General features: G+C 34.4%; 1 pseudogene; it reads right to left on the reverse strand.

Annotated features, from left to right (window-relative positions):
* Positions 1–2,445: 2,445 nt before the first annotated feature.
* On the reverse strand, positions 2,446–10,929 carry LOC143610047 (phytyl ester synthase 1, chloroplastic-like; annotated as a pseudogene).
* Between the last annotated feature and the right edge of the window lie 8,476 nt (positions 10,930–19,405).

Consider the following 19,405-nt stretch of genomic DNA (forward strand, 5'->3'; position numbering starts at 1 on the left):
GAAACTTTCTGCATTTTTGTGCAGTAAATATTTGGATATTTATTTTTTAAATGATTTTAGCATTTGTCGGAAGTTTGTCGCAAATAAATTTTCAAGATTTTGTAGCAAGTTTGTTGAAAATGTTTGTGGCTGGTTTGTCGAAAGTAATAAGTGTTTTGTGCCAAGTTTTTTGAAAATGTTATTCGTGTTTTGTGGCAATTTTGTCAAAGATTTTATTGGCCATTTTGTCAAAGTTTTTATTCAAGTTTTGTCGCAAATTTGTCGAAACCTTTATTAACGTTTTGTAGCAAATTTGCCGGAAATTTATTAAAGTATTTTTTGTAGCAAGTTTGTCGAAACAATATCAACTACAATATCAATCTACATAAACAATTATTTATAATAACAAAGAAAAAAACCTAAAAATTACAACAAAATAATAACAGCAAATACCAACAAATACTTATATCAGCAAAAGAACAAATCTAATAATAACAACAATATATAAATAAGCAAATACTTATAACGTCTCATAATAAAAAATTAGCTACTACGAACAAAAAATAACAGCAAACACTTGTAAAAGTAAACCTAATAATAACAGCAAATTCGTTCTCACTGTTTTCATGTTAAGAATAAAATGTATTTGATCTTGCTTATATATATATATATATATATATATATATATATATATATATATATATATATATAAATTGTCTTGACAATTACACTGTATTCTTGGGTTTAAAATATAAGGAAAAGAACTGATAAGATTGGATAGGGGAAGAAAGGAAAAGAAATTATATACTTAAAAAGCATTCTCAAGTTAAAATAAAAGAAAAGAAAGTGTTAGTTACATTCTTGAGTTAGATAAGAAGGAAAAGAGAGAGAGAGAAATTGTAATTTTACAATTATGTCCTCATTTTTGAGTTAAATAGGAAGGAAAAGATAGGGTAAAGTAGTAATATTGTGCATGGCTATAAACTTTTCTTTCACAATTACAATTAGGCCATATTTGGCCGGAAAATTTTGAAGAAAAAAGCCTTAACTTTTTTTTTTCCATTCTCTTTCTTTTCTTAAAAAAAAACTCAAGAATGAAAAAAGAAAAATTTTCTTATCTTTTATTTTCCAAACCTTAAATAAAAAACTCAAGAATGCAGTGTAAGAGCATTCTCATCCAACCCCTTATTTTGTGTGAGGGGTGTTTTTATAATTTAGAGAGTGATTTAGGGTGTTGTGAGTGAAGAGTTTTTATATTTTAGAAAAAGTAGTGATTTTTCTGTATATTTGAAAAGTTACTGTTCATCCCATATAATTTTTTAATATATTTTGAGAGTGGTTGTGAGTGAAGAAAAGAGAAAAGACAATGATAAAAGGTATAAAAAATATTATTTAATTGAAATGGAGAGAGAAAATGTAATGAGTTTTAATGTAATTTTTGATTTAAAGATAAAGAGTAAGATAGAGAATGCTTTTAGTGGGTGAATGACCTTATATCCAATTTCAAACTTAGTTTGATCTTGGATGAGCATCTAACATTTTTTTTAAGTTCAGATTTGGTACACATTTCAACAAGACCCTTACTAATGTGTAATTCTTTTTTGGTATATTAGTTTTTAATGATCCCAACCATTGTATTTTGGTCACTACTGGTCTCAATTAATGAATTGGCTACTGATGGTCCAAACTTTTAAAGTATTTGTTCCTAATGGTCCGCGACTAACAGAATCCTAACGCCGTTTGTTTCAGGTCGTCGGGAAAACGTTTTTGCCGGAAAATTCAAATTTGTTGCCGGAAAACACCACCTGAACTCCGCAACCACCGCCAATTACTCACCGCTAACCAACTATCACCACTTGAGCACCATCAACCGATTCCGGCGATGGTTCTGGGGTTTCCGGCGACCTCAATAATTGGGGCTTTTACTACAAAAAGGTTCCTAAAGGTCCGATACGAAGTTACCAAGATGTTTGGGACGAAAATGTTGAGTTTTCGGGAAAAAAATTGAGTTTTCCGGCAAAAACCGTTTTTCTGGCGACCTGAAACTAACGGCATTAGGATTCTGCTAGTCGCGGACCGTTAGGAACAAATACTTTAAAAGTTAGGACCATTATTAGCCAATTCATTAGTTGGGACCAGCAGTGACCAAAAGACAATAGTTGGGATCATTAAAAACCAATATACCTTTTTTTTATTTCATAAGCTAGATAAAGTACAATGGATCAAAATCACCTTATACAAGGTAATATTTATTAGCGATGCATATTCGACTGGAAACAGTAGTAACAACTATTTAATTTCCTGTCATTAATTTTGTGACCGTTTTTCTAGGCCATAATCGTTGGTTTTGCAACCGTTTCAGTTGGTCACAATCAGTCGCTAACAGTGGTGATGATAAGACTTTAAAAAACATCTGTATAATACCAACTCATGACCAAAGTGTGATGTATATGGAAGACTCAACATTTATGGCTCGAATGATGGAATTTGATTTAGCGGCCCGTTTTTCATTTGCCACAAATACCTTTCAAAAGCACCTCTATAAGGATCCTCCTCTCGCTTCTTTAATAAATAAGCTATATTCTTTTCAACGTTATATCTTATCTGCAAATACAACTCTTGCAGATAATCATCGTCATCTAACATATGTTCTTTTCCTTTTGTTTGTATAGGCTTCCCAAACTTCAAGTAGAGTCGACCAGGTGGCTTGGGCAAACAAATAGGTATATGAAGTTGTTGCTCCGCAACCTCTCCTTTCGCACCCTCCCTGCGTCAAATAACATGCATAAGCAATATGGTCTTTATATCTAAAATGTGTCATATGATCTGTGACTTATAAATACTACTAATCGGTGCTGTTTCAAAAACATAGTGACGCATTCCTTTTTCTTAATTGAACAGAATTGTCATCGCTATCCATTTTGAAATGCATCTTTTTTGCAAAATCCATTGCTAATTTTGCGACAAATTAAATCTAGTTACAAACTTTTCATTGCAATATATTTGTCGCCAATTTTGTTGGCTAGTTTTCAAACATATTTTCCAAAAAGAAAATCCATTGCAAAGTGGCGAAATTTTGTGTTCTGTCACGAATACTCAATTTGATAGTGGTGAGTGGTGTGTATTTAAGGTGGTCCTCAACCATAGAGGTAGAAGAATTCACGTCATGTTCAAGGGCTAATGCCTTGTGTAGATGAGCATGTGAGTATGTCGTCGTTCAGAAAACAAAAACCATAAGTATATGGCTCTGATATCGATGTGGTATGAACAAAAATCAAAGTGCATCTCAAGAGGGTTGCATCGCTTGGTTAACTAAAAACGGTTTACAATCTCATGTCCAAAATATCATAAAGAATGTGAAGTTCACCTCAAGTTTATTCTCCTTTGGTTACCTTCAATCACCATGTGATTGAGAAGAGGGTTTCTCTTCATGTCATTATAATCAATGATTAGCTGGCAAAAAAGTAGATTATCAACATGTAATTAACTTGTTATTTCTACTTTGTAGATCAAGTTTTGGTTTGTAAAGAGAATGAGTATGTTAGATCTTACTTCTAGTAAATCATCTTCCCCAACCCCTCCATATGGTATAATGGTGGCCCCAAACCTCACTGCCATTCTTACAAATTCCTGTTTATCAGGCCAAAATAGCTTGCCAGCTTCACCCTGCTAGCAACAAAATTAAGAAAGTGATGTGCCATTTAAAAGAAAATTAAATAATAATTGGATAAATAAGGGAAAATCCCCAAAATAACCATGTTAACCTCCCCATTTCCAGTTTTAGCCATCAATTAGTCAAAATCCCCAAAGTAGCCATCAACAACCATCGGATCCGACGGAACTTGTTAAAGAGCCTCCGATCCTACGGAACTCGTTCAAGAACATTCTTGATGGCTATTTTTGGGGATTTTGACTACTTTATATTTATTTTTTTGTGTAATATCAATCTTCCTCCAACAGATTTGCAAATAATTAAGATTTCCTTTGTCAACGAAAATAAAAGTTAACGTGCCAAGTTAATTGTCAGCATATACTTTTATTGGTTAGTAGGTTATAGTTTAGATTATTGAATTCTGATTTAACAAAATAATATTGAATCCCCTTATCAACTATTAATATTGCATTTACCAAGATAAACAGAAGAAATATCCCTTAAATGCTCGATTACTCCATCCCTTTTCATGGAATATTAAAACGATTGATAATGTATATATAGAAAGGTGCTACTTTCAAGTGACGTATAAGCACAAGCAACTCACCTTACGATGGAAAGCCTCCCGTGCACCACCAGGGTAAAGTAATACGTGCGACTTTTTTGCTAACAGTTTGAAAAAGTTTATTCCAGAAACCGGAATTGAGCCAGCTAACTTCAGTAGATCGGCAAAGGGAATCAAATAGTAATCATGTTCAACATTGATATTAAAAATCTCCGGGTGAGTTAAACCATGAAGCATGATTTTCTTTTCTCTCAAAAACTCCTTGACAAGAGGAAAAACATTGATCCCCATTAGCGTGTGATTACCAACAATTAATACAGGCCCTTCATCTGGAATCCCTGAAAGACCTCTAACTATCTTTCCATCCTCCATGGTTGAGAACATTACTGCATCTATATAAAGATGGTACCACCTGTGCACATGCATATGCTTCTTTTTTTAACAGGGTAAATCATTAAAATAACAAGTTTGATTAATGAGTTTGACAAAATAGCCTTGGCTTTTAAAAATTGTCAATCAATCAATCAGTGCCAGACAAGTGCCCATTGACGCAACAGATTTCAATCTTGGTGCACTGGTCCATTTTCTTAAGCCAGATTTTTCACCACCTTTCTGAAGTAGCATATCTATGCATACAGGAGGTTCATGAATGGTGCAAGAGATCCATATTGTTGCACGGCGACGCAAGGGTGTACCACACTGAAACTGCTGATTGGTTGAAGCAAGTTCTTATTTAAAAAGAAATATAATTAGTCAAAAGATGTTTTAATAAAAGAAAAGGTCAAGTCTATTTTCTCAAACTCATAAGTTAGCGATTTTGGTAAACTTTTGCGATGCTTTCCAAGGTAGCCTTCACTTGAACTGAAGAGAGTGACACGCACTCGTGGATTTAAACACATAATCTAAGTAATCCTAGATCACACCCATATGAAGCCTTCCTGTTTTAATATCGGCATCAATGAATTATTTTGATCCAATAACTTGTAAGTGCAAGAGAGCTACCAAATAAGGAAAAGAAAACAAACAGGTCGAAGATGACTGTTAAAATACCAAGTCTCCACAGGTGAGGCTTTAAACTCTGTAATACTAGCAGGCAAGAAGTCTTTCACGAAATCATGCTTTGAAGAACGGCGGTACGTGGAAGTAGCTTTAATAGCACTAAGCACATTAACACCACTCTCCTGCACCAACAAAAAGAAGTGGCATCACTGCCTTATGGTAGCTTCTTTTGTCACAACTCTTTAGTATTTGTTAGATCACTGTAAAGTAATGATAAGTCAACATGATTTAACATTTGATTTTGTCCAACCATGGCCAGTTCCAGAACTCTAATCCTGATCTAATTGAAGTTTCTAGATAGATTTTAGTCTAACAATTCACCTAGGGTGCAAATGAGCCGAGCCCGAGCTAGGCTCGTTTTGACTTACAGGGCTCGAGCTCGGCTAGTTTTGAGCTCTTTCTCTAAAGCTCCAGCTTAGCTCGTGAGTTGTTTTTTCAAGCTTGGGCTCGGCTCGTTTATTTATATACATCATTTTATTATTTTTATAAATTTTGTGAAAAGTACCTTAATTAAACAAGAAGCCTAACAGAGGTAAAACTTAAAAAAAAAACACAAAGCTCACTAACAAAGTAGGCATAATTAACATCTTTACATGTTTAGAGTTATCTGTTCTTTTCCTTAGCCTTGTATTTTGCAAACAAAGGTCATTACGTGATGAGAAACACATAATATTTACTGATGCATTTACACACCAGCAGATCTTCTTTTCTTTTTTTTCTTTTTTTTTTTAATTTCTATTGGTGACAAGAAAGTGCAAGAATAGATCTTAATACAATAATACCAATAGAATTGTGTGTCCATTTTCCTCAAACATTCGCATGTCACAATGCTTCAATGATCTGAAAAGCCTCCGCGCCTCCTCTTTACTTGGCAAGAGGGAGTCCCTGCCACTGAAATGATAATATCGTAGAAATATTACATTCCAAAGTGCATATACACCAATTGGAAAGGGAAAGTTACCAAAATAGTAAACGGTCATTGAAATTTAGCATACAGATTCATAGTCATCAACCTTTTGAACCAATCAGAGAGCAGCCTACGCTTTTTGGCACTAAAGACATAAAGAGTGCAGTGGGACTCACCTTATGACCAATCAGGGAGCGACACATGTCACTAGTAGACTAAATTTAGCCTACCAAAATAACACGCTGGTTTAGCTTATGCTTTCAGAATTAGCATATGGATTAACTTTGGCCTACTCTTTCAAATTTTTTATTGCGGATTCAAATTTTAGCCTACGGATTAAGTTTAGCCAAGCCTACGGAGTAAATTTAGCCTACGATTAAAAATTTTAGCTTGCGCTTTCAAATTTTAGCATATGCTTTAAAATGCAGCCTAAGCTTTAAAATTTTAGCCTATAGTTAAGTTTAATTATGCTTTTAAATTTAGTCTACGGATAAATTTTGCCTACACTTTCAAATTTTAGTCTACGCTCTTAGATGCTGTAGGCTATGAGGGACATTTATCACTCCTGATTGGTCAGGAGGTGGGTCCGATAGTTCTTTTTACGTCCTGTAGTGACAAAAGGTGGATGACTTTGAAATTGTTGGCTAAAATTCAATGACTATTTTGGAAATTTCTTGGTCAGACTTGAGTGTTTCGGTAATTTTCCCTTATCACTAGAGAACAAAATTTTGAAACATGGACTTGGCCATTGTAAATTGTCAATTAGTGTGCACATGAATGTATAACTAAAAAGATAAACTATTATTCATAGAAGAAAGAAACCTAGCAAGTACAAGTACTTGAGATGTAACAGCATGGAGACGAGAATTAGCATAGGCGGCAGTTGATTGAACAAGCTTCAACCTCCATTTGAGAGTGTCTTTGGGTAATAAATTTTGGCCATCACCTAGCAGGGGAAATATAAAGGGTGGGAACTCGCATGGATGTAGAAATATTGATATTAAATAGTAATTCAAACAAAGTGAAGTTAACCTAGAAACACTAAATGAAACTAACAATATTAGATAAAGGGCTAACTCTATAAGATGACTATTTACATTCAAGAGGTAGACCAACTAACCCCACAATTGCATACCCAAGCTCTTCTATATGGATAATTAGTGAAAATGCCAAAACTACACTTTCGTAACTAATTTGAGCCTAACTAGAGACTTGGCCAAACTATGCACTCCTACGTGCATAGAGAAAACAAAAAAAAACAGAAACAAGGTATTCACACTAGGTTTTACGTGATGTAGAAGTAGCAATGACAATTTGCTATCACCAAACAAAAGTAATAACAAAAAGTTTTACGGTTTCATGTAATATCCGACCCTTTGTACAAATAACTAATGTATGTCTGTTTTTCAGAGTTCGTTCGGGTCAGTCGGGCGGAAACTTTTCATCTTGAATTGACCCCACACAAGCACGCTAACCTAGGGCTTCAAATGAACTGAGCGAACACGAACAAGGCCTTGTTCATGTTCGTTTGTTAAGAAAATAATATGTTCACGAACGCTTACCGAACGAGATTTTATGTTCGTGTTCGTTCATTAAGGTCCTTAATGAATGTGTTCACGATTGGTTAACGAACATGAATAAAATCGACGGAGTCTAGAGAGTGAGATCGATGTATTTATCAATGTGAATATTGAGTAAGGTAATGGGTACAATTCAAAAACCATGTAACAAAATGATTTCCTATTTTATGTTAAGGGTAATAAATTAAAGAATATAAAATGTTTAGACAACATAAATAAAAAGTACAAAAACTTTTATGAACTGCATATACAAACGAACATGAACGAATGTTTATGAACATAGTATTGAACGTTCGCGAACACAATTGAACGAACGAGGATTTGTTCAGGTTCGTTTGTTTAACTAATCGAATGAAATTTCTTGATCATGTTCGTTCATTTACTAAACGAACAAACATAAATGACCTTCCTGCCGAATTGTTTAGGAACAGTTCGTTTACAGCCCTACATTAACCTTGAAGTTCTCCTCTAATAGACAATGCATCCAAAACACAAAAACACATCCGTGATATAAGAGATTAATAATAATAATAATAATAATAATAATAATAATAATAATAATAATAGTAACTCCTTATGAAACCAACATTTCTCCTCCTGTCTATGTCTACGGGCGATGTGAAATGTGCCTAACATGGTAAAACATCTCTTCATGAAATGATCTAGCTACAATATAACCTAGAAGAAAAGGGTCAATGAGAAATAACTAGTCTCCCAATTCTATGATTTAGACTAAATTGTTTCCTTACTACAATGATGACTAGGCTAAAAACCCGTGTATTACACCAATGAATAAAGTAAATATTAAATCATTTCCAACTAAAGATGGTTCTTACAGAAAGGAGTCGTAGATCTTCACTAAAACGGGCAAACAATTGCAAAAGAGATTCCAAATGATTTCTACCGTAACTTCTAACCATTGCAATCTTTATATAATCACCTAAAAGGAAATTTTTTGAAATAGTTAGTTAAGACAAAGAGATATATATATAGCAGAAAAGGCCCAACATTACACATTGTTCATTGTAGATAGAAAAAAATATTAGAAGCATAACTCAATGCTATTATTACAAGGATTAGAGGTATTAAATGTTACAATTAAGTAGCTAGTTAAACACACTTAACAGTTTCTAGTTAACTTAAACATTAGCATACCAGCAAGGGGGCCTATGGCATAAGGAAGCAACCCATAATATTCTTCAGGCAAGTCCCCCAAAAGTGATGGTAAAAAAAGCAATGGTGACCTCTCATAAGAAGTTGCTGAAATGGATACAATAGTAGTTACCATCTGACATGCATACTCAAAACTGAGATTAACAATTTTGTAGCGTAGCTTGTTGCCCGCGCTTATCTGTCTCTCTATTGTAATTGGATTCTTGTAAATACCAATTTTACGAATAAACTTGTTAATTTACCCTAAAAATAAAAATAAATTCAGAAAAGCATGTAAAAAGCTGACCTGGATTTGCTAGTATAAGTATTAAGTCAACTGTAGGATTGCGAGCAGCCATTGCAAGTGCTAAGGCTCCACCAAAAGATTCTCCAAGCAAATAAATTGGCTTATTTGAGGAAAAAGTGTGCTCAATCATCACAGTTTCTTCCACAATTTGAATCAAACCTTCATGAAAACAAGGTGATAATGAAAATATATAACATCACAACTTGCAAAAAAGATATTCTAAAGATATAACTTGTAAGTTTCTGAATTTATACCAAATACAATGTGTATTATAAGAATTGATCTCATGCATATAACTGTCCAAGAAGATATAATCATCCTAAAACTTTATTAGATTTATATAAGCTTTTATTATGTTTTAATATATATTGAAATATTATGTAACATTACATTTAGTCTTAGGTTTATTTGTATTCAATTAACATTAGTATTTGGCAAGGTAACTTGGTAAGACGGTTGCAACATGAAATCGTTTCCAAATTAAACGGTTCTATGCTGCACCTAAAACCGTTGTAACGGTTAACAAAATGGTTACCCGCCAAAATTCTCTGTATTTAATGGTGATCAGTGCCAACACCCTTGTTTGGTACCAAGATTGATCATTATTCTATCGATTAATCCTTATTGTAATTCTTGTCTCAATTTAATTTGTGTTGCCATTCGGTTCAGATTGCCAATAAAGTTGCAGGTTGGGGAGAAGCTTTAGCAATAGCAGTCTTATAAAGCTAAGAGATCAACCAAAGAGTAAGGAAAATTTTAAACAATATTAGAATCAGTAGAGCACATATGCTAGAGAAGATGATAACCTTCCATCGGTGTTCGATCCCAAACTGGAATATGCAAGCATTGAACATTGAAAACCCTATCACTCAAGTTGAAAAACATCGATGTAAGAACAGGAATACAGTCTCCACACATTGTAACTTAGTATTATAAAGTCTACCCAAGCATAGTTTTCTTAGATCTTGGTAACAAAATGGATCTATATTCATAAAAATTTATTTACAATAGTGACTTGTGCTTTACTCATCAACCCAAAAAAATGATAAAACATTTTGTGTAGATCAAGAACAACTCACTTTCCTAGAGATTTCTCATGTACAACAAGGCCGACTCCAGTCCCATCTATCCCTAAACAAAGTATAACACTGATAAGGGCATACCAAACAATATTTTAGGAGCACTAAACAGTTACGCCGCACATTTTTGTTAAGTGAGCAAAGACAAAGACGCATACATGTTTTTAAGATTGTGAAGTTTTTGTAGAAACCAAACACGAAAATTTAACACAAATTACCAGGTAAATACAAAAGAACCGGAGAATTTTTAATAGGTTTGCCACATGCAATGGGGCAGAACCACCTAGGAGGCCCCCCATCACTCTTAATCAAAGTCCTGCCTATTTTGATCCCATCATCCAGGGTTTTTGTCCCGTAACCATCATCCCAAAATACTTTCAACTCTTCAGAAACTTCCTTCCCGCTCCTATTTCCTCCAACTTTAGAAGCAGCTACATAGGCATTCTTCTTGTTAACCGAAGAAACACCGCTGATCCCAGTTGATTCCCATGATTTATCATAACCTATACTCCTAACAAGAACATGTGAACGCAGCCTAGGGTTTTCATTTAGATTAAAAAGGGGTAATGATGGAACACCGGAATGTCTTAAAGTTAAGGTCATTAGGATTGTAAGAATATTAAGGAAAGCGATATGCTGTTATGCTAAATTCAAACTCAGTATATCAACCTCACTAGAAAGAATTGCGAAAGAAAAGGTCCAAGTTGCGTATTCAACTCAGCTTGGAATCAAAACAGAATGAAATGTAGGCCTCATGCATCATTCCATATGCATGACATAGAGATAAATCACATAGGTAGGTGGGAAACAGTTACAAAAATTTAAAGCCGGAAATCTGCTAACGGACTCCAAACCGCACGTAAGAAGTTGTGTATTAACAAACAACAGCAATCATGAATGGGAGAAAAAAAAAGTTACCTGGTTGATCAAATTGTACATCTAATTTTGTAGGGCCAACATTATATATTGTTTTTAGGATTGTATATGTCGTTTTAGTTTGCTTTTAGTCGGTGTAGTATGTACTCGGTACGTTTATTTTGTAAGTTTATTATGTACAGTTTGGAGAAATGATGACCATATAAAAGGGCCACTTATCCATTTCTCCACAACTTAACCCTTTCACAATTCAAGATATCTCTTTGGAAATAAAAGTCTCTCTCCACCTTTCATCTTTTCTCTCTTTTAGAATAACAAAACTAAGATCCGAGATCTGATTGTCGTTGGTGATTTACGCTAACCAACAACACGGATTAATCCGAGTCAAGTTGTGAGATCCATCTAGAGGACCTACAAGTGGTATCAGAGCTTTCGGCTCGATTTTTTGTGGTTTTTGGGTCAAACTTTTTGGATTTTTATATTAGTTTTTTTGGGATTTGAGGTTGATTTCGTGTTACTCACCTCTTTTGGAGTACCTTACACCTTAGAAACACACGAGAATCACCAAATGTAAGTTTTTAGCATTTTAGTTTTTTGTCTGAGCTTAGATTCAGCTTAAAACTCAGGTCTAGCCGATTTAATGATTTTTAGACTAAAGTCTTTTTGACTTTTTGGAAGTTTAGGTGCTATATTCTTAAAAAAAATCACTGTAGCAGTCGCTTCCGGGTACAATAGCAGTCGCATAACCGGGGGGGTACTGTAGCAATCGCGGAGTACTGTAGCAAATCGATTCGCATCGCACGGGTACTGTAGCAAATCGATTCTCTTCGCGCAGGTACTGTAGCAATCAATTCGCATCGCACGGGTACTGTAGCAATTGATTCGAGGGGGGGGGGTTTACTGTAGCAACTCGACACTGTAGCAACTCATGTGAATTACTGTAGCAAAAAGAATTCGCATGCACTGTAGTAACTCAACACTGTAGCAACTCGGGTACTGTAGCAAAAAAAAATCCTATCGAGTTAAAGAAAAAAAAAATGTCTTACGAACCTAAACTTGAAGGAAATGTGGATATGGGAGAAAGCCGAAAGACAATGTTAAAAGGAGAATTCGATATGTTTACACATATTAAAGGAGAATCGGTTGCCTTTCTCATCAACAGATTTGAGTCGCTCGTCACCAAAATGAGAAGTGTCGGTATCATCAATGGTTTGTTTGAGATCAACATGAAGCTGTTGAATTCATTGCCTTACTCATGGTGCGTCAACGTTGATACCATAAAGAGAACCACAGAACTGAATACCTTAACACTATCAGAGTTGACTTCTACCATCAAGTCTTTTGAAATAATAGAAGATAAGCTCTAAATGAACAATCATTCCAAAGAAAATAAAGTTGGGTCAAGTAATAAAGTTGGGACAAGTGTTGTAGGTGAAAGCAGTCATGCATGTCCTATCCTTCCCGAGGTACACACAAATCTGTGCACACAAGCCTGCATTCATAAAGTTGAGTTTTATAGACATAATTATGATAGTGCCCTGAAAGAAATATCAAAATTAAAGAGTCTGAACACCGAATATGTTAAAGCTGACAAGATTTATACCGAAACGATCAAAACTCATCATGATGATCTTGCAAATCTCAAACTGAAAATCTTTCAAACACAACAGGAAGTTGTATACTACAACGACATAGTTTCAAAATTAAAAGATGAAAATGAAAACTTGAAAAATGAGCTTTCAGTTAACAAAGCAACTTCTGAGAAACATGATTTGAAATAGCATATGGTCAGTTGAATGAAATTATTGAAGCACAGAGAAGTGTTAAACTAAAGGCTGGGCTGGGGTATGATTACACAGCTGCACCCCCTCCTATGAATGATAATTATACAAGCTTGCCCCAGTTTAGTTATAACACCCCTCCAGAGGAAGAGAGATGGTATATGGAATTGGTCATGTACCAAAACCAGTAACATTTGTTCCTCCAACTTCTAAAGCAACTGCTTCAATACTTGTAACTGTTGATTCTAGCAGTGATTCATCTTGTTCAGCTGGTTGTGTTGAAGAAAGTGGGTCAGTGGAAACGGACACGAGTTGTGATTGTGAAACCTAGGGGTGTGCAAGAATCGGTCCGACCCGAAATTACCCAAAAACCGGACCGAAAATAAACCAAAACCGAGACCGATATGTTAACTAGATTTAGAAATCGGTTCTTATATATTAGCCTTCTCGGGTTCGGTCCGATCCTCAGTCCTGGACCATAGAAACCGAAGTGAAGATTGAACAATCCAAATTCCAATAAAGTACAATTAAAAAAGGCATAAGTCCCCAATCCATTAAAACAAAATTGCTTCACTCAAACGGTCCAATAAATGTGGGGTATTACAACTCATAAAATTTTAATAAAATGATAATTTATCATAAATAGTATTCATTTGTGTGGGTGACTTCTTTATTATATTAAGTCAGAAACAACTTTATGACTTCTTTATTTTATTATATTATATTATATTATATTATATCATCTCTCCTTTCTAACTATACAATTTTAATCTTCTTCTTCGACCAAATTGTAAAGAAAGTGTTTATAAGAAAGGCTATCTTTCTACATTTGTACTTTGTCTCATCTTTCTTTTATTTTCTTGAAGTGTCTTTACAGACAAAAATTGAAAACCATCTCCACTTGCAAAATCAATCAAAGCTTTTAGAATCAATCGATTTTGCTTTATCTTCTTCCTCTTCTTATTGTTATCTTCTTCTCCGAACGGGTGTAAATAAGAGAAAAGATGAGAATCTCGGTTTTAGCTTGCAAACCCGAAGAACCGAACCCGATACCCGGAATTATGCGTAGGTCCGGTTTTTGGTTCTGGACTTTCTGTATTTTCCGGTTTCGGGTCGGGTCGGTTTTAATCCGGGTCGGTCCGGGTAAACTGATTTGCACAGCCCTAGTGAAACCGTTTATGATGAAATTTTTGTTGAAAAATGTGTCAATGAAAGTAGGCCGGTTGAGGTGAACATATCAAGTTGTTCATCATCAAGTTGTGAGGCTGAGAATAATTCAAGTAAAAGCAAAGTTTTTGAAAATGAAAATGCAAGTACTTCGTATAAATATGTTACACCAAATAAATGATTATTTTCTCAAACAACCAATCAATTAAGAAATCCTCAGTCATACAACTTCTGTGATAACAACTATTATGGTCATTATCAACAACATTTTGTTGATCCATATTACACAAATGTGTTTTATAATCATGTTCCTTTCCAAGGATCACCTTTCCCACTACACCAACCATATTATAGTTCAGATGAGTTCTTTGGCACTCCTAGGAGAAAGTGTTGTTCTGTGTGTGGTCACTCTTCTTACCTTGCAAGACATTGCAAGCACTGGTTCAAGCAACAACTTGATATTCAAAGGCGGCTTAGTCAGTCCCCAAAAGGAGCTTTTAGTAGCCTTGATTCAAGGACTGATCAAGCTAATAGTGAACCCAGTGAAATGGATGTGAGATCCAAAGTAAATAAAGTAAAACGCAAAAAGAAACCTTTTTGGAAAACTAAAAAGGATAAAATCAAAAAGGATCCTAAGACTTAAGCATCTGAGGATTCACCAAAAACAGTTGTAAAGCAAGAAAAGAGAAGTTCAAAATTGCCAAAACCAAGGAACAAGTTTTTGCTTGGATTCCTAAGGACTGCTCTTTATTAAGTGAGGCTCCAACAAGAAATAAATGGTTTTCAGGAAATAAAATCAAGTTTGGTCGATTTACTGTTGACCTTCCCGGGACAAAAGTGTGCCGGGAACCCATGTCTATTTAAACGCTTAGTGCATGCAGGGTTAATCAAGGAGGACTGTCAATAGTATTAGGTACTTAGATAGTGATTGCACCCGGCATATGATGGGAGACGAACCCTTGTTATTTGATGCTAAACCATTCAATGACGGATTCGAGTCTTTCATAAGCGAAATGGGAGGACAAACTTCAAGGAATGGAAGCCTTGTTCAAATGGCCCAACCACAACTTATCGAGCGTTTCTCAAACCAACCTCGTCCAACTACTTCTCTCAAGTGATGGATCCAGCATCAGCTGTTGGATCTCGGTTTGAATCTCTTCAACTTTGTCATACAATGTGATAATGCATGCTTAAGATAGTCCATCTGACAACAAAACTTTGCTGACCTTTTCACTAAAACCATCGATCATGTCTGATTTGAATTTTTAATCGAATAGCTTGGCATGATCAATTTTAATTAAAACAACCTATCTATCTTTTTGTATATAAAATTGTAAATATTTTTATAATATGTCACAATTTTAAAAGGAGAAAATGAGTTAAGTTTAACTCACCAAAAACATTTTCAGTTTGATTTCAAAAAAAAACTAAAATGAGTCATTTGATTTATCAAAAATATTTTATGTTCTTTTAAGAAAATCAGAAAAACGTTTCTAAAAATACTATCCCGTTTAGAGGGAGCTCCTGCTTAGAGGGAGTCGGATAATTAAAAATTTTAAAAATTTTGATAAATTGATCCGACCTTCGGAAAATGATAAGAAATTATCTCTAACGATTCTAGCACATGAAAAGAGTAGATGAAAAGTCAACAAGATCATTGCTTGATGTGTAGATAGACTTGATAAATGAGTAAGTGTCATAGTGATATAAACTTAAATATCTGCCTATGCTAGTGGTTACACTTTATGAAGTGATTGTCCACTCCAACTAAAGTTATATCAATGAAGGTTGAAATGCAATTACACATGTCATACCCAATCCTCTTTACCTTATCATAGTTGTCTTATAAAATACGTGTCAATTTTTAATTTTTATTGAGTAAAGAAAAGCGTCAAGAAAAGAAAAGAAAAGAAAATCAAAAGGGGTCGGAAAAGAAAAAGAAAAATCAAGAAACAGAGTCAAGGAAAGTCAGTCTTAGGAATTTTAACTTCTACTTTATTTCTTCATTTATTTTGATTCAAGCCTTGGACTTTCTAAGTTTGTAGTCATACAAGAGCTGATTGTTAAGGCCCTGAATCTTCTGCTTTGTTTTATTTTCTTTCTTTTGTTCAAGCTTTGGACTTTCACTGCGCGATAATATGGTATTATCTGACCTAATTGTTAAGGCCCTGAACTTCTGCTTTATTTTAATCTTTCTAGATCGAGTCAAGTGTACAGAAATAAAGTGTCAAGTGTGTTAATAAGAGTACTGTAATCAAATAAGAAAGGTTTAAGTTAAGTTGAGCTGATATGTTAACACAAATTAAGCCCGAGGTATGATGGAGTATGTAATTTGTCGGATTAAATGGGGACCACATAAGTATTGTGCCTAATGCATACCTTAACATATCACATTAACATCCAAATACTTGTTAAGTTTAAAATAGACTTTGGGTTCTTGGTATAATAATATCCAAATAGAAGTGTGATCTAGAACGTTAACAGATAATGTGATTCCATGTCGTGATCTTTCTCACAAAAATAATTTAGTAAACTTTCAAATAAATATTTTTGATATATGATATTAATTTCATCTTTACTCATATCTTATTTTTGTTTTATTTTTGTTTCAACTTCAAATATTATGTATATATTTTCGTAATTTTAAAATATATGAAAATGCCAAAAAGATTTTAAGTTTTTATCGTGTTCGTACATATTTTATTAAACCCTTGTTTTATTCAAAATCACGTGTTTTATTGTCAATGTTGCCCATGTAAAGTTTGTTGGAAACCTAGGACTTAACAAATCACTTACAAGTTAAGGGACTGAAAATGGGAGGGTCTGTGAACAAATTCTTCTTTGACCCTCGAGAGGGCCTGTGAACGAATCTTATTTGTTCTAAGTTTTGTGCAGTTATATATGGACAGGTAGATCAAGATCAAGTCTGCTTGGAGCTGCAGATGTTGAAGTGCTTAAAAGAAAACGTGAAAGTTAGTGATTGAATCTAAAAGGAACTGACTGTATCTGAAGACAAGGAAAGAAACCAGTCGGCACAAGAAAGTCAATAAAAGAAAATTAGATGTCGAGCCTCCCGCATCTGATGTTTCTAAAATTCACTGTTGCCGATCCTTCCTAGAGAATAAGATTGAAGTTCAAGTCTACAAGACTGGAAAACAAAGAACTATTCAAGATCCAATCTGGTTCAAGATCCTGGATCAAGACAAGTACTAAGTTTGAAGAAATAAAGCCGAAGCAAAGAACTTGATGAAGGTTCCTCGACATACTCAATCCTAGAAGGAGATTGTAGGGCCAATATATATTATATATTGTTTTTAGGATTGTATATGTCGTTTTAGTTTGCTTTTAGTCGGTGTAGTACCTACTCGGTACGTTTATTTTGTAAGTTTATTATGTAAAGTTTGGAGAAATGGGGACCATATAAAAGGGCCACTTACCCATTTCTCCACAACTTAACCCTTTCACAATTCAAGATATCTCTTTGGAAATAAAAGTCTCTCTCCACCTTTCATCTTTTCTCTCTTTTAGAATAACAAAACTAAGATCCGAGATCTGATTGTCGTTGGTGATTTACGCTAACCAACAACACGGATTGATCCGAGTCAAGTTGTGAGATCCATCTAGAGGACCTACAAGTGGTATCAGAGCTTTCGGCTCGATTTTTTGTGGTTTTTGGGTCAAACTTTTTGGATTTTTATATTAGTTTTTTTGGGATTTGAGGTTGATTTCGTGTTACTCACCTCTTTTGGAGTACCTTACACCTTAGAAACACACGAGAATCACCAAATGTAAGTTTTTAGCATTTTAGTTACCTGGTTGATCAAATTGTACATCTAATTTTGTAGGGCCAACATTATATATTGTTTTCAGGATTGTATATGTCGTTTTAGTTTGCTTTTAGTCGGTGTAGTATGTACTCGGTACGTTTATTTTGTAAGTTTATTATGTACAGTTTGGAGAAATGATGACCATATAAAAGGGCCACTTACCCATTTCTCCACAACTTAACCCTTTCACAATTCAAGATATCTCTTTGGAAATAAAAGTCTCTCTCCACCTTTCATCTTTTCTCTCTTTTAGAGTAACAAAACTAAGATCCGAGATCCAAGTGTCGTTGGTGATTTCCGCTAACCAACAACACGGATTGATCCAAGTCAAGTTGTGAGATCCATCTAGAGGACCTACAAATTTACTAATTTAACTAAACTTTGATTTTTCAAAAAGTTCATAAGTTTAAACGATTATGTAAAACTATATAATATTCCAATATAAAGAATAATGTATAGTTCATCAACTATTTAAAAATTTTCAATAAAAATATCTAACGGTTAAAATGTGTACCTTTTGTATATACCAAATATGATCATGAACTAATAAATACTCCTTTTGACAGTTCAATAGCAATAGGTCTCGAAACCGGATCCGATAAATGAATGGATTTGTGCTTGATAAACGTTCGAGACGGGTGCTTTAAATCAAACGACCGAACAAATAATATAAAGAAAATATAATAATGAATGATCTTGTTATCGGTATAAAAAGATGAATTAGATTAAACAAACCGACCCCACCCAAGTTGAGTTCCCCTTGGGTGGGTGATTTACACCATAGAAAAAACACATACATATGACAACATGTGACTTATTTATAGCAAAACAATATTCCAGAAGATCTCCTCCCCATTGAAGCTAAGCGCGTGCACCGAAGCTCTCGTATTGTATCCAGATTTTCTGTCACTTTAATTATTGACTTGACCATAAATATATTACGAGTTTCGTTCTTCTGATATCGTAAGTCACATTTTTGGCCTTACAATCACTCCCTTGACTTTTGATATCAAAACTTGTAAGGCTAATATTTATGACTTGCGATATTAATATGGCAAAACTCGTTAAATATATTATGGTAAAGTTAATAGTGAGCAAGAAATCCGGACACGAGACGAGAGCTTCGACACGCGTTTAACTTCAACGGATAAGGCTGCTAGAATATTATTGTTTTTGCTATAAATAGGACTTTGTATTTCATTTTATTGTGTGTTTTGTAAGGTGTAAATTACTCACCCAAGGGGAGCTCACCTTGGTGTGGTCGATTCGTTTATTAATATATCAAATCTTTAACCGACAACGAGATCGTTCATTTATTTTATCTTTATATTATTTATGTTCGGTCGTTTGATTTATCGCACCCGTCTCGCACGATTATCAAGAAGAAAGTCGTTTGTTATCGGATCCGGTTTTGGGACCTACAATTGGTATCAGAGTGGGTCGAATCTTATGATTCAACTTTGCTCTTGATATT

This window comes from Bidens hawaiensis, unplaced genomic scaffold (assembly GCF_021521415.1).
Source record: "Bidens hawaiensis isolate Kalapana, Puna unplaced genomic scaffold, B.hawaiensis_p1.1 tig00023631_1, whole genome shotgun sequence".
In the NCBI taxonomy this organism is placed as follows: Eukaryota; Viridiplantae; Streptophyta; class Magnoliopsida; order Asterales; family Asteraceae; genus Bidens; species Bidens hawaiensis.